Here is a 26417-nt window from a genome sequence, read left to right on the forward strand (position 1 = left end):
CCGAAAAATTTCATTGTTTCTTGGAAGTTGAAGGCGTATGTACTTGTGTCGTCTCTAGCTGGAGCTCGCCTCGGCAAATTCTCATTACTTGTAATACTCCTAGCTGTGTATATAGCAATATGACAGGTATTTTAAATGATCTTTGTTTTTGCCAGGAAACTTCCTCACCATCAATTATGCCCTGCACATAATTTATACAAAAGATACCAATTTCTTTGATGTCCAATGAGCAGATATTTCTTCATTATGTCCCTTCCTTTCAGTGTTGTTCCGGGAAGATCTTTTCTTAGATCCTTTCAGTTCATCGAACGTCCTACAGGAAATTCGTTATTCAGAAAAGCGTATGTTCTCAAACTTCCACGCAACAGGAAAGCAAACAAAATCTGCGAAGTTTCTCGTGGAATACATGGAAAGAAAAGGAGACTGTACCTGGCAATCAGGGAACTCGACAGGCGGACCTATACAACCTGTCATCGGTTTTCGATGCCCGAATCACACAGCCTAGCGCGATGTACACGTCGCGGCCAGAACCGTCGCACATATGACGTCTCGAAAGAGGAGAAGAACGGCAAGGATATGAGCGCAGCCCCGCTTATTATGGAATGTGCTACAGTCATTTCTGAATGGCGCAGAGTGGAATGCACCTTTACGCGATGCAAGCATATTTAGGCCTATATAGTAGAACGCTATTGTGCGGCGTAATCGCCATACGACGTTTTCTTTTTTCTTTCTTTCTTTTTCTTTCACGGAAACAACGGCGACGGCTTAACGATTTTCCGCTCGACTCCGACAACAATACGCCTCGGCCGATTTCCTACTAGCGACCAGATATACTTGTGGCGAACGACGGAAGTGACGCGTCCGGCTTGACCAATCAGGTGCCTGTCGTGAAGTGGTCGCACGTAGAGTCCTGGATGGCGTCCTGGCGTGTCCTGGCGCGTAGAGTCCCCGTATACAGTGACTCTAGTCGCGCGCACAGCCAACGCCACCTAGATAAAGAAAGCCGGGCTGACACCTCCTCTTCCTCCTTCGCGAGGTGGACATGATGGTGGTGGTGGTGATGGTGAAAGGGCTCGCCGTTGTCGGCCTCACTGAGGTGGGCAACGTCACGACTGACGCCCTGGGGAATGTGCGTCCTGGGCCGACTTCTAAGGGATTTGTGCCGACATATGTCTGAAAGCGTCTGAGGAAAATCCAGGAGCCAGGTGGAGTGGTGGTGGTGGTGATAGGGCTTGCCGTTGTCGGCCTCACGTATGTGGGCAACGTCACGACTCACGCCCTGGGGGAATGTGCGTCCTGGGCCGACTTCTAAGGAGCCAGGTGGACATGGAGTCGTGACGTCGTCCGTTTCAGCCAATCACCGCAGACGATTTGAAGCACAGGCTTCGCGTGGCTATCAGTGGCTGCGCATGTGGCTCGTTTTCATAGCTAACGGCCGCCTCGCGGTCCTTTAAGCGGTTAGGCTTCGTTTATTCTGGGTGGTGTTGGCATTAGGGATGGGGAAGTTACTCGACAAAAGAAACTCGTCACCTAAGCTAGCGTGCAAGAAATGTAACTACGTTACTAACGACGTTACAGGTCATGAAAATGAATTTGAAGTTAATAAGCTATTTTGGAAAAGTAACGAGATACTTTCAAGTTACTTGCTATACCTAATATACACTTTGCAGTTCTTGATATCTGTATAATTAATTCAGGTATTGATCTCACAGCGGGCGGTGCAGGACGTTTTATAATAGCTTTGATATATGAAAACCATACCAATATCTGATGTGACGAAGGAAGCCAGCCTTTATGTGCTTCTGTAGGAAGGGATTTGATTATTTTAATAAATAATAAATCTAGTAATAAGGTTCTTGAACGGAGCACAAAGCAAGTAGTGCACAAACACGAAGTAGAACCGTGCCAAGTTTTAATCCTGCCACACAGCGCCCTCTGACATTATAAATACACCGCTCCTCGTTATGATGAGCGTCACTTGAACCTCCTGGTGAACAGAATTTGTAACGTTCACCGCGTAACAATAAACGCCGAAACGCATGGGGCGCTTTCCCAGCGTCAAAACGTCGCGAGTGCGCCGTGACCTTGTACGGGCGGCGAAGACCAGCCCACGTGACGATCACCCGAAACAAATGGAACGCGTACAGAGCGAGTGACGCGCGCCAATGTTGCCACGTTCGTCGACCACAAGCGTTTGTTGGAATGTGCCGATGCATTATTTTCTACGGTTTCTGCCTTCATTCGTTCCAGATATCGTTGAAACGTAGAAGTAAATTTACTGTGGTGGAAACTGTCTCAAAAATGTGTTCGAGTTACTCATACGCAACTTTGTCTGCCACACGGCGGCCGTCGCTCTGTCCATTCCTCGGAAAAACGACAAAAACGACGAAAAGCGACGAAAACCTACGAATATCTGTAGTCGACAGATGTCGGCGTACGCTCTCCGCGCGCGCTGGAAAACTAGCTTTGCCGAGGTCACACGCACGCCGTGCACGCGCGCGTCGTGAAATCCTCAGAAAAATGCCCCATGCGTTTCGGCCTTAAAGGTACTGTAAAGCAGCACCGATCAAATGTCATTTAGTGTAGCTATTCGATAGTCCAAGCCACCAGGACAAAAACTGCGCAAGTTTCATTCCAATTGACGGTGCGATTAATTAGAAAATTACAATTAAAGATTACCGGCAACACTGTACTAGGTATTCGAAAGGAATCCGTACTCCTGATACATACGGCGGCAACCACATTGCATGCGTATAACACTGGGCCCGACATAACAATCCACCACAATCCACCATAAAATCCGCCCCTGCAATCCACACAACGATCCACATCTGAGGATAAACGGATAAGCGAACTGAAATGAAATGCTGAGCCGTTTAAAAAAATGTGTCAGACGTTCAAGAAGTCAGACACAGTCGGGACTTGTTTGTTCACAGAGGTTCACAGAGAGAGTTTGTTCGTTTGAAAGAGGCCGCGAACAGAAGGAGCGCGCAGGCGCAGCAGAGAAGTAGGGAGAGCCTCCATCGAACAGCGGCCAGCGGTGTGTTACTTCGCAAAAACAGGGGTTAACGGTTTAAACTGTTAACAGGGGTTTCAGAATGCATAGGTAAAGAAGAAAACCAATAATATGGTTACTAAAATAACGAAGTTCCGATGTAATAGTGTGTAATACCAATTTTCAATGTTGCCCGCTGAACAGGAGGTTGTTTGACTCCAGGCGTCGCACCGCCCCACTACGCCGCATCTTTCATGGCAAATTAAAAATATTTATAGCGCGTTGTCGGTCGTATGGTTGCGCATATGGTATTTAGAAGCAACAAAGTCTCTAGTCACATCACCGGCATATCATGCTTGTCTACTGCTTTACAGTACCGACAGCGACCGGAGGCGGAATATGTGCGTCATTGTGTAACGTGTTTATTACCGTACGCGTAGAAATCATACATATGCAGTAATACACGGTATATCCATGTGGTCGAGGCTCGTTACAGAGCACGACGCTGAGGAGCGGCCGGACGGTAAGCACGGCGTCGGACCGCGAAGTACCGTTGTGGAAGCGTCGGTTGCGGGTGGGCACGGCACTTTATCGTCAAGCTGACGGCACGACCGCTCAACATACCGGCGTCCAGAAAACGCAGGATGGGCAACAACGATATCAACGTTATTGATATTAGAATACACTCGTGTACATACTGTAACTTCTGTGTTTTTGGCTCAATAGTTCTCAAGATAGTTCTCACAAGCACTAAGATTGTTCACGAAGATACGGGAAGTAAAAAAAAGAAAAGGTTATTCATTTGTATTTTGTTAAGGAGACGTAACGTTGACAACCACGTCGACACGTGTTGATTTTTCAAGTAATTAGCTGGTTTCGGCTTACGTATTTCTTGCGCGGAGCAGCGTACTAATGCGCTTTTTCGCTCAGCTATCCGGCTGCCAATTCCGTGTTCATACGCATGGTTCACACGCGGGGATGACGGAAGATAAGGAATAGCCGCCAGGGACGCTTCGGTATGCCTTCTCCTTCTCTATACTACTAGTACACTAGGCCTGGTTTCACCAACTCTGGTTAACTTTGAACCGAGATCAAAAGTTGCTACAACTTGAAGGTAACACTGAATTCTTTTTGCAAAGGGTAGTTGGTGGCGTGATGAATGTTTCAGTGACAATAACTCCCTAGTGAAACAGAGTTAAGTGTTGAATTCAAGTAAAGGGACCATTGATCCCGGTTCAAATCTTAACCGGCGTTGGTGAAGCCGGTCCAAGGTGGATTCGTCATCGCCACGATAAAGGCACGGAACCTCACCTACAGACCGACAGCACCACGAGCGCTGCGTACCAATCGGGTAAAGAAGGAGAGGGAATTCCGAATACTCTCTTGGCGGCTGTTCCTTATCTTCCGCTACCCCCCTACCCCGGTGTGTGTGAACTAGGCGGATGGAGACGGAATTGGCAGCCGGACAGCCGAGCGAAAGAACGCTGCTCCGCGCAAGAAATATGTAAACCGAAACCAGTTAATTACCCGAAAAATCACAAGCATCGACGAGGTTTTTTTGCTGGAATATTTTTCGCTAGAGATTCCGATCTGTGGAACAGAGGTTCCGAAAGCGTCCGAAGTGAAATTTAAAGGTTAGGAATTTTATTTATTTATTTAGCGTATGCAAATGAGCCGCTCACTGCTGAGTTCTTGGCCGATGTCTCAGGGATGCTCACTGAAAAGAAAGCTTTTCGATAGCGCCACCTGTTGGCGAATTATACAGCAGGGGGATCATTGTGAAACACCCGCACTCTTAAAAATGAACTTCACCGCATAGTACGCTCCAAGCCAATCATTATCTCGAATGACATCGTCCTTTTCCCTAATTTGTTGAAAACGGTAGGCGTGCGCCTTTTTTGTGACACTTATGCAGTTCATAGTTCTCACAAAGATGGCGTACGCTTCCCGTTTCCATCAAATCAGGGGAGAGAATGATGTCATTCTAAATGATGGTTGGGGGGGGGGGGGTATATGTTTATTCACACAAAGGAGGCTGATGGTTGGCTAGGAGCGTGCTATGCGGTGAAGTTCTGTTTTAGGAGTGCGGTGTATAAAACCCAGTAACACAAAACATAGAAAACATTGAAAACAAAAGCACTAAGATTGTTCACGTACGATAAATCTTTTTTCTCACAATTACTGTCGTAATATATGCAAAATATGCAAAATGCGACGCGCCATCTCACGGTAACGGTTGTGACTAGGGCGGCCATATTGGTAGAGTCGACATGCGCGCGCGTTAGGGTGCTGCTGTACTACATGTCTCGTCCTGTACGTTCACATACACTGCGGGATCGTACCTATTTTTGACAAGAATGCCAACGCACTGCTGCGTTCCATTGTGTAAACAACGTGGAACCAAAGACAGCGACGGGAACAAGGTTGGTGTCACCCACTTTACTCTGTTCAGTGTGCCTGGTAGTAACCCTAGAAGCGGCCGTGAAATGCAGTGAATAGTACGCACGCAGTATACCACGGGCTCTTTTTAAGAGATGAGGGTGTTCTACGTTGATAATAGAGAACATAATGAAACAGGGCTAGGAAGAAAAACAGCTAGTACTTGGGTAGTACTTGGGTTACGTGCAGTCTCGTGTGCCACTTAGCTTGTGTCTTTGTCTTCCAACCGCGCTTGAGCTTCTCCCCAGAACATCAGCTGCTCTCACCAAGCCATAGCCTCCTCCATACTGAGTATATAGGAGGTTACGATCGAGTGATCGCGCATAACGGTCGCGTATCGCGTGACGCACGCGAATGAAAAGATAGGTGTTGCATAGGAGGGGAATTTTGCGATCGCGCAATGTTGCGATGCTGTGTTGGCTAAGGCATTCATGTGCGGACCTCGTTGTCGATGCATCCTGCATGACCTGAACAAACAGGGCTTCCACAAGGGCATAGCTTATTCAGAATGAAATAATAAATACAATTGTTGTTCTCCTCGAGCCTTGCTGGCACGCAAAACATGATATATGCTAACAGTGTTCTGTCTTTTGTAGGTGTCCTTTCACCTTTTTCCAAATGATGAGACACTATACAAGAAGTGGATTATTGCCATCAAGCGAGACGTAACTTAGTCACATGAAGTTCATAGCATACATGTGGCGATTACAGAAAAGGACAGACGGACACGGGCTATCCGTGCCCACCCCTGTCTTTTGGTCAATAGCCATGTGTAACCAACACACTCTTCACATCCTTGCGCTGATAGCACAGTGTGTTTATTTTGATTTTCTCTTCTTTTAACTCAGAACGTCATAGAAAGAGCGCTTATACCTATAGCATACGATACGCAAAAATGTGACCAGAAACTTCGGCGGACGCACATTTTACCGTAGTGGTGAAGAAAGAAAACTGCCGTCACCTCGAATGCACGTGAACGGCGCATGCACTAAACACCGAACGTCATGTGACTGCTCGAGCTCGATTGCGCGCACGAGTCAATATTGTGGACAAGGTGTTCCACCACAAAACAGCAATTCACGTGCCTCGAGTCACAGTTGTTTGTAGGCGGTGAAGAAGGCAGTGTATGCTCATCCACGGCGAAGGCGTAGGATTTCTTTTGCTGCCGTGACGACGGTGCCGAAAGAGCACAAAAACTCTCTAACGTATTATCTGACAGGTATGGTAGAGCGCCTAAGTCGTTTTTCCACATGTTGTCATCGTACGTAGAGAAACGTCGCAGTTCAGTCATCTCGGCCGCCAGCTGAAACGAGCGGCTTCCCATTCACAACTCCCGAATCCTGACTCCACCAAGATGGCCGACCAAAACGTCCTGACCAGAGTTGCCCGACGTGAAAGTAATTTTGCATATTACCTATTTGATGACGCTTTTCGTGACTGAGTTACCAAGTGACCAAATGCTAGTTGTGAATCCTAAATATCAAGTATGAAGTAAATATGAAGGTATCACTTGTGTGATACTGTAACCTAAAAAAAGAGAACGTCAGCTCTAAAGCGAACAAAACACTCTGTGCACATATGATAGGAGTGAGCAGAGTTCGAGGTAACTCGTTACTCGAGTAACGAGTAACGAGTAATCATAACGAGTAAGTAACGAGTTATTCGTGTAACTCGTTACTGTAACTAAGTTCCTTTTTTTGGTAACTTGTAACTTAACTCGGTACTTTTGCGCCGTGGTAACTTTCAAAGGAACTCGTTCATTTTTCAGGTAACTTCGCCAAAGTAACTTAAGTTAAGTTCCAAGCTACTTTTAACTCGCTTTTCACTCACGTCCACATATTTTCTTACTTTCTCTCCGGTTCCTTCATGGCATTTTTTGCCATAAAACGTGATATTCAATCAATGACAGTATTTTATTCAGGAAGTAAGAAACGCTGCCTTGAAATGAAGCTGAACCGTTGTGTGCCCACAGGGAGTAAGATGTAAAGCGTTCGAATAGACCTCTACCAGAGAAACGTCATCTTGACATTGGTAGACAGACTGAAACCGAAACAAATCGGAGGGAGAGGGCTGGGTTCCACGAACGGGCACTTGTTCGCTGCCTCCCAAGCAGGACCGAGGGTCGCGTCCCTTAAAGGGACCATATCGTAATCCCCTCAAGGCCGTGGCTTTCGGGCGCGACCTTGTTCACCTCTAGCTTCGAGCGTAGTTCAATTCTACCCAATTTTGGCGCTGTCGAACACTATGGCGTCATTTGTTTACAAACAGGGAGAGGTCTATTGTTGGACATAAAGAAAACGACCTAAGCGTGTTGCACCCCTCCACAGGCAACTCAAGGCCTAACTCAACTGCTCACGCGCGCCGCACCTGCGTATCACTCTAAATCTTTTCACATCCCTAAAGAAAATACAGAAACCGACACTGAAGATTTTTGTTTAAGTTTAATTTGTACAAGCTTTCGCGTGGAGGTCCACGCTTCCTCAGGTACAAAGTCAAGTGGTGACACACATAAGTATATATAGTATAGCCATATACACGACTAAACATACAGCTGTACAAAGAAAGGGAAGGGGAAGGAGGTATGGTGCCACATGTCTGTGCACAATGAATAGCTGGGCAGACGGATAAGTGACCTCTAACCGTTTAAGAACAGTAAAAGGTGTTATTGTGAACAAAAAGGCTCGCCAACCCAGTTTCGCGGAAGGGGGGGTCAGGAGTATGGGAAACGAGTGGCCCAGAATGGACAAAGGGGAAGGTTACGGATTATCTAACGGAGTGCCAGACGATGACTGAAGCGAAGATTCAAGAATTGTGCACAAATAAATATAGATATATAACTATTAAATTGGCATAAGCGGATATAACGAGCCAGGACTAAGATTCAGACCATTTGCACCAAATGGTCTGAATCTTAGTCCTGGCTCGTTATATCCGCTTATGCCAATTTAATAGTTATATATCTATATTTATTTGTGCACAATTCTTGAATCTTCGCTTCAGTCATCGTCTGGCACTCCGTTAGATAATCCGTAACCTTCCCCTTTGTCCATTCTGGGCCACTCGTTTCCCATACTCCTGACCCCCCCTTCCGCGAAACTGGGTTGGCGAGCCTTTTTGTTCACAATAACACCTTTTACTGTTCTTAAACGGTTAGAGGTCACTTATCCGTCTGCCCAGCTATTCATTGTGCACAGACATGTGGCACCATACCTCCTTCCCCTTCCCTTTCTTTGTACAGCTGTATGTTTAGTCGTGTATATGGCTATACTATATATACTTATGTGTGTCACCACTTGACTTTGTACCTGAGGAAGCGTGGACCTCCACGCGAAAGCTTGTACAAATTAAACTTAAACAAAAATCTTCAGTGTCGGTTTCTGTATTTTGTTTATGTGATCTACAGGACTTGACTCCCCTCTTCGTATACGCTTCCACATCCCTAAAGGTGTAAAATGTGTGTAAAATGGCTGTACACAGCAGTAGTACACTCTTTGTGCACTAATCTGTTTGAGAACTCTTGAGGGTGTAAGAATTATGTATTACACCCTTTTCTGGAAAATCTCGGTGAGGGTGTGATACAGGGTGTATTTAGGGTGTGTTTGAATCTTGAACAAACATTTACTTTGTTCACTGAAAGGAGATCGAATTCTGCAAACATGACAGGGGAACATTATAAAGGAGCGCATTACATAACAACAACAACAACAATTATATTTTGACGATGAAGTGGGCAGGTTTTCCACATTACATAAAATTACTTACGAAACACTAGAAGAACGCATGACATAACGAAATAATAAGCACATGGCATGATTAACAGCCAGGCGTGGATTAATTCAGGCATACTAAGGAGAGCTTTCTTTTTTGACGGGTAACTTCTCAACCTATTGGAGTGAGGTAGTACATTCCTTCACACATCTACGTCGTCATACGAGTGATTCCCAGCTTGCTGATATTTCGCTCACGCTCTTGATTTCACTTCACCAGTGTCGTGTTTCCTTGTTGACTGCGGCTTTCCAACGTGCTCGCCGGCAAGCTTCTATAAGACCATCTGCTTTCAAGTGGATCTTTTTATAGGGTCTCTCACGAAGGACAATAACCGGAGGCCATCGCAACAGCAGAAGATCTGCGGACTTGAATTCCCTTGAGGGGTTGCATCACAGCGTTACAAGTGTGTACACGGTTCCAGAGACTATTGATTCAGCGGAGCGTCCACCCCTTTTTTTTTCTTTTTTTACATTTTGCAACGGCAGCGAAAGTGGAAGTTAAACATTAACAAGAACTAGCGACTGGAGTAAACCGCGTGTAAATATTTCAGCAAAGAGCTTCAGTTTTCAGCAGTTTCAAGTACTAAACGGTTTCAAACATGCAATCGCCTTGAAGACGAATCAAAATATGGGGGCGTTTAAAGCGCACTTCGAGAAAATGAAAAGAGTCTTAATACTTTAAACGGATTCAAAGGATAAACTCTGTAATAAGACACGTGGGGCTCTTCGCGTCATTTTCTTCCAGGCGATTTAAAATTTTAGTGCATTGTCCTATGACATTCCGCGACAAACAAGTAAAAATACGCGCGCATTAAAGAACAGGAAAGCGCGAAAATATTAAAATGATGATGCTGATGATGATGATGATGGCAGGAAAAAAATATGGAGATGTGAGCCCGCTTACCGCGGGAGAGGCAATATTAAAATGTCTTAACTTTCTGACAAGGTTTTTCTGATCAGATTCGCCTATGACTTTCACCCTTTAGTTATACGCGCAGTGAAGCTGTCACCAATATGCTATCTAGCGCTGTTCAAATAGTATTTTTAAAATCCAAATCGAATACGAAGGAAAAGCTACACGACAGTACCGAACGCATACACAGCACATTTTCAGACACACAGCACAGGTCCGTGATACTGCTTTTCATTTGAAGCAGCATTCACTTTTTCTTTTTTCTTTTGTGTGTGTGTGTTTTCTTATTTCTTCTGGCGTTTTAGGTTTGCGAGTGCAGCTTCAGTTCGAAATCCGAATATATAGAGTTCCATGTTCGATTCGGAATTCGAACTAAACATGCAGTAATTCGCTTCAGTATTCAAAAAAAAAAAAAAAATCCAAACATTCGCGCTACTATATGCCCTATGTACCCAGCTGTGCGCATGTTATGAACATGGCGAATACCGTTCGAGAATTAATGGAGTTACGTGGTAGCGCTGTAGTACAGCGCCTTCGGGGCGTACATTGGCAGTCCAAGAAGATTCTCTAGAAGCGACAGCGTAACAGCCTCACCTGCGGTTCCCACCTGCTGCATAGGTTACCTCATTAAGGTATCGTACTCAGTCTTCCACCACAGATATTCCATTGGATTGTACCGGTCAGTTCAGCAACCTGTCGTGACGCGAAGCAAACCAATTCTTTACGAAATTTACTCTGTGCTACCGAGCATACACATCTTCGAAACGAGGTTCAAATCACACAATCACTGTGTGAATCTATCGGAGAGGGCCACAATCGTTCGTTTCCTGGAAACGTGTACTGCAAATCTTTGCCCGTTCTGTAGCGCAGAGCTTTCAAATGCAATGTTATTCAATCACATGTTCTGTAGTTTCGTTGCACATGTGCAATGTGTCGGAAGACATTAACTTTATCTCGGAGACCACTGATAAGTGTGTCATTAACGTATCCGGACTGCGCCCTACGCATGAGGAATGCTCCTTCCGTGAATAATTAACGAAAGCGTGGGGCAGACACGGAATATCCTCGTGCTGGGGTCATCCACCTCCGTTGAGCCATTGGCGTGGTGAAAGGAACCCGTTCTCGCGGCATTTCAGCAGGTTCTTCGTGGGTTCTCCGTTCTGCGGGTTCTCTGTGTAAAGTATACTTTGTCACATGGTTTACAGGGGTTGTATAACGGAAATGTGGGGTGAACGTGCGCGTGTAAGAAATGATAGTTAGTTAGCCAGTAAATTAGCAAAAATAAGATAAACCTTGGAGCTTTCAGCAACGCACCATGGGTGGTACCTGCTCCATTGCAAAACCTGTATTGCTATTACAATAAACTCTGAATCAAAACCCTGAATCACAGCATGATCCCTCACATACTCACGGGCACTCGATCAATAGAGCGGGAAAACAAAATAGCACGCTACAGATCTACAAAATACGGTGTCAGCAGTCCACACTACGAGTGAGTTGTCACTTATTGTTCACAATACAGTTGTGAGACCAGTCTCACTCAGGAAGGCTACCGGCATGCGGACTGCCTTCCGTTGATTGCGCGGAGTATGCCAAGGACCCAATAAATGAGCCAGCTCCACTGGGCGGTCAGTCATGCGTAAAATGCCGGCAAGGAGTGACTGTCTCTCTGATCTGAATATAGTTCCGTCTTATCTGTTTGTGTTTGTCCTTTGTTCATAATTCATCACACTCAGGCACTTCGTACGCCCAAAAAACACCACAAGAGAAGGCATAAAACAAAGTAAGGGCTCCTTCAAGCGAAGATCCGTGTGCAATAGATCACACACACACACAGACATGCTGTATGTGCTCGGATCGGTTCTAATAGCCATTGGCTTCGGTTTTACAGAAGCACTGAGGTGATCCCAATTTTTTCTTTTTTTCGGTGCAGAGTGTTATCCAACGAATAAAATGAGTTCCTGCGAAAGGACGATGAGCGTAGGTGACCTACAGAGCGAGCGCGAGGGCTCTGTTCCGCACCACCTTTGAAAAATCCTTCTCGTGAAAAGAGCGCATCGCAGAGCGAGAGGACGATGTGACGTATGCTACTACCCTCACGTGACCAGTGACGTACGGCGACACAGCTCAGGCATGTATAGGCGGCGTGTGAGCTGGGAAGAAAAAACCGAAGAAACAAGGCACAGAGCCGTCTCCACGACACGAGAGCATCGTGTCTGTCGTCCTCGGCTGCTTCCTCCGATCGTTTTTTTTTTTTTTTTTTTGTTGGTGTAGTTCTAAATTAGATGGCACGGCTATAAAGCACCGTTAACGCACCGTTGAAAATATTTTGCATGGTGACTCCTGGTGGACAGCTTGACAGATCAGGCAGGATTCTAAGCGATGTTAAATGTCACCTCGTTGATCCTTTAAAATTACTATTCGCACAGCCCTGAGCAAAAAACATGTCTCCTGCTTGCAGTCTCGCCACCGGGAACGTACTGGTCGCGCCCTCTGCAGTGACATCCAGATGGATGCGAATTAAAACGCCAACACGAACGTGATCCGTATACTGCGTCTCATCCATTTATTCGCGGTCTGCGCGACCGTACGCTTGTTCCCAAGCAAAACAATCCTCTTTGGCACTTGCCAAACACCTTCCTTGCACTAGTGATCACGTGACAGACTGTTTTAGAAGGAAAAGAAAATCAAAGAAGGTCGACTGACACAGGGAACGCGAGACTCGCTCGAAATAGAAGCCACGATCGGGTACGTCAGTTCTACAAGACGAGCAAACGGTTTTCGAGGCCGAACACTAAGGCGTATTTAGCCGTCATCCTCGACTGGGTTCGTCAATGAAAATTTTCGTTTCGAACGCAGCGCCGAAGCATATGCTTGCGTTGAATATCTTCGTTCTGTGAAATAATCCCCAACAGAACATGAGAAATGATGACAAGCTAAATTTGTACTCACTATAGAGTCAACGTAAGATGATTTGTTCGAGAGAATGCTGATGTAGTCTCTCGGAGTTGGTTTGGGGGTTTGGGAGCCAAGGGAAATGAGGAAATGAATAAAAATTCGCCACGTGGGAGCAAGAAGAGCTGTATGCACTGAAAAGCGCACACAAAGTACACAAAAAAATGAATCACGGGGGGAGAGGGGGGGATTACGTAAATTACGTAATCGTCCACGTTGTCGTATGTGAGATTCAGATTTTGGATCCCAGATGTATTTTTGCATTTCTTCGTCACCCGATAACTGCAGCGCGTCACGGACCTAATCAAGGTCCGAGAGAGAGTTTGAGGGGGGGGGGGGGGCTGTTACGTTGGCTAGACGAGCGTCTACCTGCCAAGGCGGCACGCTGCTCGGCGGAGAGGGCAGGAGGCCCAAACCTTCAACTGCTGGATATTCCCTAGCAAGCGTTAATTCCCTGGCGTCACCCGTGATCGGCCCCGAGCTCCCGCGCGAAGTCAAGTCGCAACGTTTATAAAAAAAAATCTAGGCCTACGACAATTGCTGTCACATGCCGTCACGCCCTGTTCCGTGACTTTCGCTGCGCGCCAAGCTGATAACGCTCTTTACGTGCGAGTTCAAGATTAAATATTCGAGCGTTCAAGATTCGGATTCAAAATTGAAAAAGAAAAAAAAAAGTTCGCGAAATTCAAACTCGTTCGCCGAGGATCAACTCTATTGCGCGTGTGCGTTTGTCTCCTTCCCGGATGTAGAGGCACACGTTTTATGACTCGGGAAGCCACCGCGCATTGGTGCAAATTTCGGTCAGGATGCTGTAAGTCATGCCCCACGACTTAGCGGTCCCTATAGCTATACCACCAACAGTATTTTACCTTTCGATTACAATAATGGTCGAGTTAGCGAGCCTTGGCGATGAATGGACTCCCCTCGATGAGTCTGACGAGCAATTCGGAAGTCCGTCGAACCGTACACGGCTTTCACTGCGAACCTATAGGGCTCGCGACAAGTTTTTTTATATCACTAGTTTTGATATGTACACACAGCATTACCAGCTGTAGGGCTACCAATTACGCTGCTGTTGATGATGTTCTCGGGGCAGTAGAGATATCCTCCATAGTGCAAAAAGCCCGAGTCTTGGCACAAACGGACGGAGGACATCAACGCCAGATTCAAATGGTAAGAATTTGTAGTGATATCCCGCCTCTGCTGTGTTGTTGAAATAACAAATGCAGGGCCAGACCAGGATGCTGTCGTCGACCTATTTAGGTGAAACTTGCTGTCCTGCTATGGGGGGGGGGGGGATTTCTGCACAAACGGCGAGTACTGTTTCAGCCCTGAAGACGGTAGAGCTACCTTTCGGTGGTATACACCAGGCACAGTTTAGTTACACGTACGACAGCGTACCTCAATTCGTTGCTACATATTTTCCCTAATAAATATTTGTAATGTCGGCACTTCCGCAATGACCACGAGGTGCCGTGTGTTCGATCAGGAACGAATTTTGTATTTCCATGCCTTTGCCCCGATCACCGACAGACTGGTGGCAGACGGGCACTGTATGTGAGCAGGATGAAAAACTCGCAGCGGCACGTGAACGTTATTTCATTGGAACATACTGTTCGCCTCCACCACATAGAATGGACACAATACGGAGACGTCTGCGCAGTAATCTGTGTTTACAGAATAGGGTTCCGCGTTTCCGGAATTTGGCGAAAAATGCCGAAATATACCCACCAAATTCCTGAAATTCGGCATCTTTCGAAAACCCCCGAATTATGCTCTTGCATATGGTGCTGCATGCCGAAAATCCCGGTACCCGATTGCACTTTCGTCCTCCGGGGCATCATATTTTCGTTTCCCTTCACCTCGTTTCCAGGTGGAATGCGGAGAATACCGCCATGCGAAGCTGCTAGCCTCTCGTGTAAGGGAAAACCTTCCTCTGTAACACTTTGATTAGTGGGTCAAGAGGGTGCAAGTACACGTGGAACCCTCCAACAAAGGAAAGGACATTCTATGCGTTCTCAATGTCCTCCTACCAAGCTGCTCTCCCTCCATAGTCTTTCTCCCTAGTGATTATAGCTACCGATTTTTTTCGGCATTTATTTTCGGCGCAAACGTTTTAGAACGCCGGAAATATTCGAATTTAACCAAACACATAAACGCCGAAAGACTCCCGCCGAATCTCACCAGCAATAAATGCCCAAAACGCGGAACCGTACACATAAAATAGTGTGGCCATAAGTCCCGTAAGTGCCCTCTCTTAAGGTAAATATAAAAGAGGCATTACGCTGTGCAATTACCACGCCCAGGCATTTGAAAACATCTCTCGACGATGCGCGCCCACATACGGTGGTGATCCCGGCTCACACACTCCACTTTAAATATTTATGTAAAGTACTCAGAATGGATAGGCACGAGGTGTGCACAAGGGGGGAAAACACGGTGTGGTTGCCGAATGTGGGTGATCTTCCATCTGGACCACAACATAGGAAGAAAAGCAGAAAAAATTATGAAGGTCTGTAAAGCGTGCTTTGCATACATAACTTTGCCGTTTGCCGGAGAAGCCATCTTGGGAAAACAAGCAATCACTTGCCATGCCTTAGCGGCCAGCCCTCTCCTTTTCAGATTTCCGCCGCCAGTTCGCATTCCAATCTCAGAAATGAATTCAAAATATGTAGCACCAGCTCCCTTGGCATAGTGGTTAGAGTGATCGCTTTCCACGCCGAGACTGGGAGGTGACACGGGTTCGAATCCTGTCACCGGCTATGCTGTCTGAGGTTTTTCCTGGGTTTTCCGAAGACTTTCCAGACGAATGTCGGCACAGTTCCCCTTGAAGTCGGCACCAGGACGCATACTAACCCCCCTGTCCCCCACTCCTTCCTGCTGTCCTCTCTCCATCTGTCCACGTCTATACGCCGCTCATAGCCACAGTTGCTTCGCAGCGCTAACACGGAATTAGAAAAAAATGCCGCCATGTAGAAAAAAAAATGAAAGAAAGGAAAGCGGTGAGGAGGTTATAATCGCGTGCACCATTTGACGGGCCGTCAGCCGAAAAAGCAGATTCTGATTACGTTGTCAGATGACACGCAATTCTTCAAAAGCAAACAGAACAAAATAAAAAAATAAAAACTTTTTCAGTCGATTTTCGGAGTCACTTTTCTGAAATAGATCTTCCGGCTCTCAGAACACATAATGTTGTTCCCGATTTTGTCGTTTAGTTAAAATTCCGTCATGTACTTTCACCCTGTCGATCTCGTTGACAGGTGTCATGAAATCGTGGAAGGCGGTTTGGTTGATATCTTTACACAACCTTTGCTTATTGCTTCTATCGTAATTTATTTGTGTTCTTTTTGTTCGTTCGTTTGTTCGTTCGTTCGTTCGTTCGTTCGTTCGTTCGTTCGTTCGTTCGTTCGTTCGTTCGTTCGTTCGTTCGTTCGTTCGTTCGTTCGTTCGTTCGTTCGTTTACGCATGATTCTTAAAATGCGGCACATAAAAAAAAAGTTGATTGTGCGTGTTACGCATCTGCTAACCAATCTGGCCCACTTCGGGCCCTCACGAGTCCACATAAATGCTCTGAGTAACTAAACCAATTTCAGGCCTCAGTGCAAAGATGACAGTTGGTCTGTCCTTACTTCCCTCCATTCATTCCTCCCACATTCTTCCTCCTTCATTTATTTATGATTCACGGTGTGCACGACTGCGTACAAGTTGCGCAGAAAAATGATCTGTGAGCACCCACAAAGTAGACACCAAAATAACTCCCTCGTTGCCGAAGCTTTCTTGTGACAGGAAGCGAATTCAGTGTACGTGCTTTTGACAGTGATAAACACTGCCTATATAGTAAAAGCGAACGTTGTAAAAATGTGAAAAGCTTTTATCATGGTTTCCTTTGACCCGAGCGAAAAAAGAAAACAAAGAAAAGATTAACGACGCCAAACATGTGCAATAAAGTTCCTGTAGAATGAAAATTGTTTGTTACATGCCCCTCTAGAAGAAAGCTTCGAGCAAGCTGGTGTACGAGTATAGACTAGTTGTTGATAATACTTTCCTCTGCCTGGGGCAAGATGTTACCCGAAAAACAGCGTTAGACTCTGTCGATTTCATCTAACCAACATCCTCCAACTCGCGTAACAGAAACTAAGGACGTAACGTTTCCATGACGACGAAGCCTGAGCTTAAGCACAACAACAACAACAACAACAAGGACGTAACGTAACAACACAACACGAGCTCAATTCGTAACGTTTCATGATAAACGTGTATCGTCGTTTGCACCTTATACCCCTGTCACACCGCAAACCGAATGGCATTCGCAGCGAATGACAATCACACCGAATGTCATTGATTTGTCTTACATCGAGCTACACGAAGAAACAGAATGTCATTCGCAAACGATGCCAGAGTCGATAATTAAGACACCAGGGCCGAATATATATGAAGCATCATACAGGTACATTAGTTATATTTTTATTTCTTTCGCTCGAAACTAGCGAAACATTAGATTATTTCACAAATTAGTTGCCTTTTCAGAGACACTTATTTGGCGAAGTACCACAGGCAAATACACTCTTAAAAATGAACTTCACCACATAGCACGCTCCTAGCCAACCACAATCCCGAATGACAACGTTCTCGCCCCTGATTTGTTGAAAACGGGAGGAGGAGCCTATTTTGTGCCGTGCATAATGGGCACAAAATAGGCTCCTCCTTCCGTTTTCAACAAATCTAGGGCGAGAACGTTGTCATTCGGGGTGATGGTTGGCTAGGAGCGTGCTATGTGGTGAAGTTCATTTTTAAGAGTGTACAACTAAGAAGCCTATCTGCACCGCACTTGGCAACGTGACGACGTGGGAACGAAGGTAGTTCTCCCAAGTGTTTAGCTTTCCTTCCTTCGTGTCAAAAGTTATCAAATTCGTGATAAAATATTGGAGTACAACTTTTCAGTCGTGTTTCATTTCTTCGAACGGTTTATCGTTGTTGTTTTTGCTACCTCTCTACTCCGAGGGTACGCTGTCGGTGCGAGAGGGAAAAGCGAATGAGTTTCCCGAACTGTTCAGCTTCAGAAGCCGCTCTTCATCGAAGAAAGATTCTATCGGCACAGTTCCTCTTCTTGCAATGTAGCCGTTCACTATATCGCTTCCCAAACCCCTTTTTTGTTCATTAACGAAGCCTTTACCGTTCATTATCCTTAGCATTTTACTTTCCTGTTTCCACCATATTCCCGTGGAATATCCCCCTAGGGACATATTCGTCGTAGATTCTCCAAGTTTTGAGAGCTCCCTTGTAAAAAAAAATTTACTTCCTCGACTTGTTGTGTAAGAACCATTAAGAAATAAAACCCTCACGGGAAAAATGAGCACGTAAAGCTGCATCTGAATGGCATATATTATGCTTCCAATATTTTGAATATTTTTTTAAACGAAGTTTCCTTATCTCGAGGCAGCGCACCGTGATTGGTTTATTCGGCTACTGTGTTTCACATGGCTTGAATAATTCAGACCCTGATCGAAAGCGCGCGTGAAAAATTGATACAGCTGGTGGAAAACACGCACCACTGTTCAACAAGGATGTCCTAGGCAAATTTCTAATTTACGAGGAGCGCAATTATTGTACTATAATGTGAAATGACACGACATCACATTACTTAGTCAGTGCTTAACAATGGTACATAATGCTTGCCTCCAGTATCTCCTGCTTCTGTTCGTTCACGCGAGGATGACAACCAGGGGGGAAGGGGATATATTTATTAGACCAAACGAAAACGGGACGTCGGCTTGCTATTCCGCAAAGAAAAAATAAAAATAAATGAAAGTAGAATAAAATAAATAAAGACGAAAAGACAAGAATTAGGAAATAAAGGATAAACTAACAAACGGTGAAACAAGGATGAGATAGATTAAAGACAACGATGACAAAAAAAGATGACTAACAAACGGTGAAATAAGGATGTGATGGATTACAGAAGAAGATGACTTTAAAAGAAAAGCATCAGGTTAATGCGTTGAGGGTGAGAGTGGGGCACTGAAGAATGCGGGATGAGGCAAGGAAAGGCCAGCCAGCGGTGAGGTAGGAAACCCCTCTGAATGATCCATACACAACGTAACTCAGTCCGCGACACGGTTGTTTTGAAGCCTCTCAGCGAGAGCTGAGATGTTTACACGGAGCTTTGTGAGAGGGCCTTCGCGTCTGCCGTCAGCAAAGCGCTTGCGACCCGCATTCCGTCTTTGTTGTTTATATTGTTTAAGCAAAGGTAGCTGCTATACATATCTGTGCAATTTCCACCCTCAAGATATGCCTGCTTATTTAAAAACGTATTCTATTGTGTAGAACAACAACAACAAGTAAGTGATGACGATGTAGAGGGATGTTTCACAGCAGAGGCGGCAGCCTTTCCCATTGTTTGCGGGGGAGAAGATGGTGAATGATGGTGAATGCTCAGAGTTCCCGCAGGAGCCCTGTTGCTGCTAAAACGGTGATGAGGGCTTGGAGAGCTCGTAGCTGATGCGCTGGGTTGGCCGAAGTCGTGTGTACAAAGGGGAATGCATCAGTGGCAAATGCCTCGCAGTCCTATGTTAAATTTTGTGTTTCTATATATGTTTGAAAAACAATAAAATGAAATGAAATAAAATTCTGACCCCAGACTTAGTGCAACGCGCTGCAAGGCGAATGTCAGCACGGTTCCCTATGAAGTTGGCCCTGGACGCTCGATTCCACCGAGCGTCGCTAATCAAACTCCAGCAACCAACCAATGGACGCGTAAAGCTGGCTTTGCGTTTGGCGTCTGCACACCTGCTGTTGCCTTGCGCACGCAAAGTACAGGCTTTATGCGATACTATGCCTTTCTAATGGTGCATCGAGCATACTTCACACTTGACAGCTTATTTTTTTTTTTTTTTTCTGGAAAGCGCGAAATCACTTTGCTTCGTTTCCGATTCGGATGGTTTTCGCACCCTTAGCCGTGAAAGCAACATATCCTGCATAAGACGACATCAAGCGCGGAAACATGTCCCCTTTCCTACACGAACGAATTGGAGTATACCCTCGATATATCGTTTGTCTTTCATTGTTATAATACACTACTGTAGTGAAGAAAGGTATCCAAATCTAGAGGCATGTATCAGAGGAACATTACTGCGTCCTATAGCTCCAAATCACATTTCATGTTCCGTTCTTGAGTTTAATAAATTTTCCTTTAACATCACATTTAACGTACGTTTTGTTAACGCACCATATCTATGAGCAGCGGGGAGGAAAAAAAAGCTGAAAGTCCTCTGGTAAAATAGCTCTCCCGAAACTGCCACACTTCGCACAGTTTTCAAGACTGCTCGCCAAGAATTTTATGGCCCATAATTCCTTTTCATTACCTCATGTGGCTCCGTTTCAATCTTGGGGATGTCTTCCGGAGGTGCAACTCGAATTTACATGTACATGCCCTAAATGTCCGCAGACGCAAGAGTGCAAAAAATAAGAAAGAAGCCGCTGCCTTTCATCCTCTGGAGCCATTGGAGCAAGCGCCATTTTACAACCCACCATACAGAACAATTTGGGAAGCTGCCGCCGTCCACCATAAAGTTCAGCCCAGCTGCGTTAGAACTGGTTTTAGTCGGCATCCCGGATATTCATCCGTGAACCAAGTGACTTTACGACCAGAGATTTCTCTTTCTGCGCATAACCGCTTGCTGCGAACGTCTTAATTGAGAGAGACTGTGTGGGCGGTTAAGGGCCTCCAATTAGGGATTAATTGCATAAATGGAGCCTCGCATATAGGGCGAGAGATAAATGGGAGCGATCCTCGACGACTGCTAACGAGCATGAAGTCGTGTTATTTGAAGTGCGTGGCCCATAGCAGACAATCAACAACAACAACAACAATTAAAGGGATTCAGAAACCATCTCTAACCGCGCGGTTCGTAATATTGTAATCCACATGTTCAATGCACAAAGGTTCATTGACGTCGCGATCAAGTACGTGTTCCAACGTGAAGCGCAAGATAGTTCCATTAATTTTTGAGAAACTTGGGGGGGGGGGGGGTATTAAAGTGAAGCTGGTTTACCAAGCCTCGAAGGGAAACGTAAGTGTTGACCTCCCGTGGAAGCCCAAGGAGAAACCTGCTTGGTGAAAAAAAATAGGATGAAGACACTCCAATCATTCTGCTTTTTTTTTATTCTCTCATTCATTTCTCATTTCATCTCGGTGACGTGGACTACCTATACACTCATTATTAGAGCTCAGTAACTTTTGCTGAACATTTCTACTTGTTTTTTTTCATGCTCTGCATACCATACCGTACCATTTCATGCCATACAATACCGTACCATCTGCATGCCATACCATTTCTTACTTTGTTTAACTGCTTGCCCAAGACTCGGATCAATATAGATATTTAACTCTCGAACTAGCCATTGAACGGTTAAGACCACCATGCTTCCGCTGTAGTTTAAAAGGAGCAGTCAAAGACTCCTCCATAAATTTTTCGTTTTTGCTTTCGGCATGTTGCACGACAAACGACGTGCTCTCTTGCACATAAACAATGGTCGTATAGCTGACGTGCAACGCGCGAGAGAGGTCGTTGATCTGTATACCCTCTGGTATCGCGTCCACTCTTTCCGTAAAATAAGGATCTCGTAAGACAACGTGTGAGGTCCACGTCACATGGAGTCACGTGACAAAAATTATGGAGATGCACTGGCCCCCACAACCTAGGGGCTGCCTTACTCCAAACGGCTTAGAAGAATGAATTTGTCCATCCAGTATATACATGTATGTGTGTGTGAAAGAGGGAAAAGATTAGAACTCTTTTGAAGGGCCATGAAAGTGCAAAAATTTCTCCTCGGAGAATCAAAAATACGTTACCTTGATACCAACACAAAAGGAACCAAATTCATCCGTTGCGTCATTCGTGATTTTTGATCGATAGAAAAAAATGCAAGTGACGCTCTCCCTTTCTCTCTCCTTCCCAAAAAGCCCGACAAACCGGAGAGGCCTCGGACTGGTCACTTCAAACGGATCTCCCGCGATCAACGAAATCGTTTGCGGAGACCAATGAGAGCGCTCTCCGCACTGTCGGCCTTCTTGAGAAGGAAAGGAAGACGGAAAGTGTAAATTGCTGTTTCTTTCGCTCATAAAACATGAACGCACAGAGGATGATGCCCGTTCCTTTTGCGTAAGTGTTAAGGTAACGGGCCGTGGTGTAGTCGTTGTAATCCATCTCGTAGGTCACTTCGATACAGACGGTATCGTTTGCAGTGAAGCAGGCTGTGTGATGTGTCGCGCCTAATTTGTGGAAAGCGTCCGGCGTACGCCGACACATAACTCCATAAGTGTCACAAAAAAGGCGTACACCTCCCGTTTTCAACAAATCAGGAAAAAGAACGTTTTCATTCGGGATGATGGTTGTCTACGAGGGTATTATACGTTACGTTCTGCCTTAAGAGTGTGTGTACAGTAGATATTCATTAATTCATGCCGTGCTGATAAATTTTACTCACTTCGTTATTCTATCCCTGACTTGTACTCACCTTGTTGCGTAGGAACGTTAATTATCACGCTCCTCTGAATTGATAAGCAACCGCCAGAACTATAAGCGGGGCAATTCATTAATGCCAAGTTTTGCCGAAAGAGGCCCAAAACGCGCAGGCATAGGCAGCTTATGCGGATTATAACCATACGCCGACAGCAATCTATCATCACTATGGGGCCTCTAATTCATGCTGGAAACAGGTGGAGGGGGGGGGGGGGGAATGGCTATTTTTCTTTCCTTCTTTCTTGGTAGGGCTTGTATGACGCATGATACTGAAATTGAGTGCTCACAATGGATTATGGATGCAGTAAAGGAATATGTAAAGTTTTATTTTATTTTTATTTCGTGTTAGCGCCGCGAAGCAACTGCGCCTGTGAGCGGCGTGCTGGTAATAGAGAGTTGTAGGAAACCGTTGATAACGTTGCTTGCGTTGAACCGTACCGGGACCAACCAGTGGATAAGATTCGGAGTCACACACGACTGCGATTCGCTCCGATATGTACGATAACCTTACCAACGGTTTGCTAAAACTGCGTAGTATATAAACAGTACCGTACAATATGTGCGCGTTCATGCGCGCTCATAGTGTTTAATAAATTTCCTCATAAGACAGCGACTTATTTTTAAATATTTGTCGGTATAATGCTCAGATAAAAAATTGGATCCGGATGGCTCCTTCACGAGGTAAGAAACGCAACAAAGAGGATTAAAAAGACTCGGCAAAATCGCAGGCGAGCGTTGTCAATGCAGAGGAAATCATGCCAGGTCCATGAACTGATAACTGAAATTAACGAAAAGCCTGGTCACTGTTCGAGACGAAGCGGTTGATGTAACAGGACTACCAATCAATCAATACAACCTATTTGGCATTATACAAGCGCGCTAAGTTATTAGCGTATTAGCAAATACAAGGGTAGCATAATACCCCTGTCGGACGCACTAATTTAGTGTCACTTTCAATGAGTGACACTTGCACTTAGTGTCATTCGTGTGCCGTCAAACGAAATATTTTAGTGACACTCGGCAGAAAGTGCACTAACGATTTAGTGAGTTTCCCGAACTCACTTCACGTCTCTTCGGCTGACCGAGTGTGTAGCCGCGACGGCAGGCTTTGTGGTACAGGTACAACTATTGAGAAAAAGCGAAGGGCACCGACACCGCAATATTTTTAAACGAGTATTGTCAACAGCGTGTTTATTTTATTTTAGTACAGTGTGACATTGTGCCGAAACAACATGTTATTACGCTCGTTAACAGGCTGTGAGAACTTCGCGGCCCCGGCGATCATGCGGTGGCCATTTTTGTTGTGGCACATGTTTGAGGCCAATTTGTTTAATGTTCGAAGAACATTTGCGGGAGGTGTTTCTGTATAAAAGAAAACAAACATTCTGAGAAAAGTATTGTCGCGTACGCCTAAAACGTTTGCCGCCGTTATCGTAACTGCCATCATTGCTTAAGTGACACTTACTTAAGCCGTGAAGCAAGTACGTCATGAAAGAGACATCCGCTTGGTTGGAGTGCACTTCCCGAAAATGGCACCAAATTAGCCCATGTGACGGGGGTATAAGTAAGGTTAAATTCCGATACACAGGTACTTCAAATTGAATTAGAAGGCGAAAACATATTGTAAGCGAGTGGTTCTACATATTCTAATCACGCTGTGTCGACAAACATCAACGGTTTGACTTCTGCATTTTTCCTCACCCGATTGCCTACCATGTATGGCATTTGGTGTTCGCGCTAGATAGGTCGTGAATATTTCGCATTGGGCGCTATCGAAATTACCGCTCATTAAAAATCCACACATACTGATGCCCATTGAGGGTACTGCCTACCCCTGACAAAAGCTAAACTGCTTGCTATGTTACTTTTTTCGTGCATGCTCTGGCTTTACTGCGGCTCGTACCGAGGGAAGGTGGGCAGCCCTCAGGGACCATCTCAAAATGTTCTACATGTCCGCTATCTCTCCGAACATCCCATACCGAACGGGTGCTTCGCTTTTCTTCGGTTCTTCACCAGCAATCAGCGTACTGCAATTAAGGCAATGGCCCTTTCGATAAACAGAGCTTGTGGGAAGCATTAAGCGGCTGATGCAGTGCTGGCCTCAGATCACAATTAGGACAGAGAGCTAATGCTCTCGCAAGCACCCGCTACCGCGACGCGGTCCTTAATGGCATCTTCACTGCGGATAGAATGGGGGCAGTGCTTGGATCGGCAGGGACCTAAACAGAGTTGAAACCCAAACAAGTTTCTGTGTGAGTCTGTGGTCGTCTCGATTTCGCTTACTTGCTGGACACTGGAGGCCTTATTGTCTTCATGGATTCGATAGATTTCCTGCAAGACTTTAATTATGTAATGCGTTTTTGAGAGATCTATTGAGTGCAACACTAAGAAATCGCGAAACTATCGAGACGATGAGGCACTGTGGCGTCGATATACAATGGAAGACGTCGAATGAAAGAGAGAAATCAATCCACTTCATCCATTCTCTTGTAGCAATCGCAAATCACCAAGTAGTCAGCAAAACAGAAAATGGAACAAAAAAAGAAAATTTCGTTTTTGTAGGTGTGGCTTCGGCTCTGGTACTAAATTCAAGTTCCACGGTCACGTCATATAGGAGCAACGAGCATTTTGTGCCTTCGCAGGTCAACTGAACAAGAAAATATGGAGGGGCGATATGTTTAAGGGAACAAAAACACACAAAAAAAGAAAGGAAAGGTTCGCCGGGCAAGGAGCCGGCTTGCCATTCAAAAAAAAAAAAAAAAGCTGACAAAAGGAAAAAGAAGAAACGGAAAGGCAGAAAAAGAATAAGAAGGAAAGAATATGACAACATCACATGCCGTTCATGAGTCCTGAGGCGCTGAGAAACTGAGGAGAGCGGCAGTGAGGGGTTAGCACAATTCTACATTGGCCCGTCTAGTCGAGCACGCTACTACTACTACATGAATGACCACGGGATGAGGTGTTTCACCGCAACAATTGCGGTACCTACCTTAATGCATGTGGGATAATATACGAGTGGGATAACGATGAAAAAGATGAGGTATACACACACGCACACACACATTACACATGCAAATCAGATATCATACACGTGGATGCGTCGTAGCTGATGGCTGGTTTTGCTACCAGATTCTATTCCTTAAGGCAGTGATTCTCAAATGGGGGTCCGCGAACACGTTTCTAGGGGTCCGCGAGACTCTTGCTCATCAGTGAAATGAATGCCACCAGAAGAAACCGCGCGCGCCCCGAGTACGTACCGGCGGCCGCGCGTGAGGAGCAGTGGAAGCATTGTCAGCATGTTACAAGCAGAGGGGCAATCACTAAAACGCTGTGATTGGTCATGCTCTGTTGACGCTGCGCATCATGTGACCGCCTCCTTCCTTGGTTATGTAACGTGTTTGCCAAGAACCGCGTACGACCGACTACCGCACCTACCATTACGCGTCGCACAATCTCGGCAGTACAGCTGCTGTTGTCATTTTCCACAACATATGCATGTGAACATGCTTCTTCGAAACTTACATGCCCAAAAAGCAAGTGCAGAAACGCGCCTTTGTGAGGGGATTCCACCAGCTATCAATGAACCCATCAAAATCAAATAGTCCAAACTTTGTTTGATTTTTTTTTTCTTGCATGTACCAATAATCTCATTTCACATTGACAATTTGTTGTATTAACGTTTCTCATAAATTCACGTACCCCCACGCGCTGAAAGGGTCCTCCATGAGTTCTTTAAGCCCAGAATGGGTCCCAGACACATGCGTGCCTGAGAACCACTGCCCTAAGGCATGTTTGTCTTCTCGATTGTCCCGTTTACTCGAAACCAA

At 45.5% G+C, this 26417-nt stretch overlaps 1 protein-coding gene and 1 long non-coding RNA gene across 4 annotated transcripts in view; both read right to left on the bottom strand.

Moving 5' to 3' along the window:
• LOC135401142 (uncharacterized) overlaps window positions 1-493 on the bottom strand; it is a 48140-nt gene extending 47647 nt beyond the window's left edge. The window contains exon 1 of the long non-coding RNA XR_010424730.1: window positions 430-493. This is a non-coding gene — a long non-coding RNA (uncharacterized LOC135401142). The remainder of the gene's footprint in view (window positions 1-429) is intronic.
• Window positions 1-26417, bottom strand: part of LOC135401141 (potassium voltage-gated channel subfamily KQT member 4-like) — a 430735-nt gene that overhangs the window by 99173 nt on the left and 305145 nt on the right. The window lies entirely within an intron of this gene.

The sequence above is a fragment of the Ornithodoros turicata genome, chromosome 7 (assembly GCF_037126465.1).
Source record: "Ornithodoros turicata isolate Travis chromosome 7, ASM3712646v1, whole genome shotgun sequence".
NCBI classification, from domain to species: Eukaryota; Metazoa; Arthropoda; class Arachnida; order Ixodida; family Argasidae; genus Ornithodoros; species Ornithodoros turicata.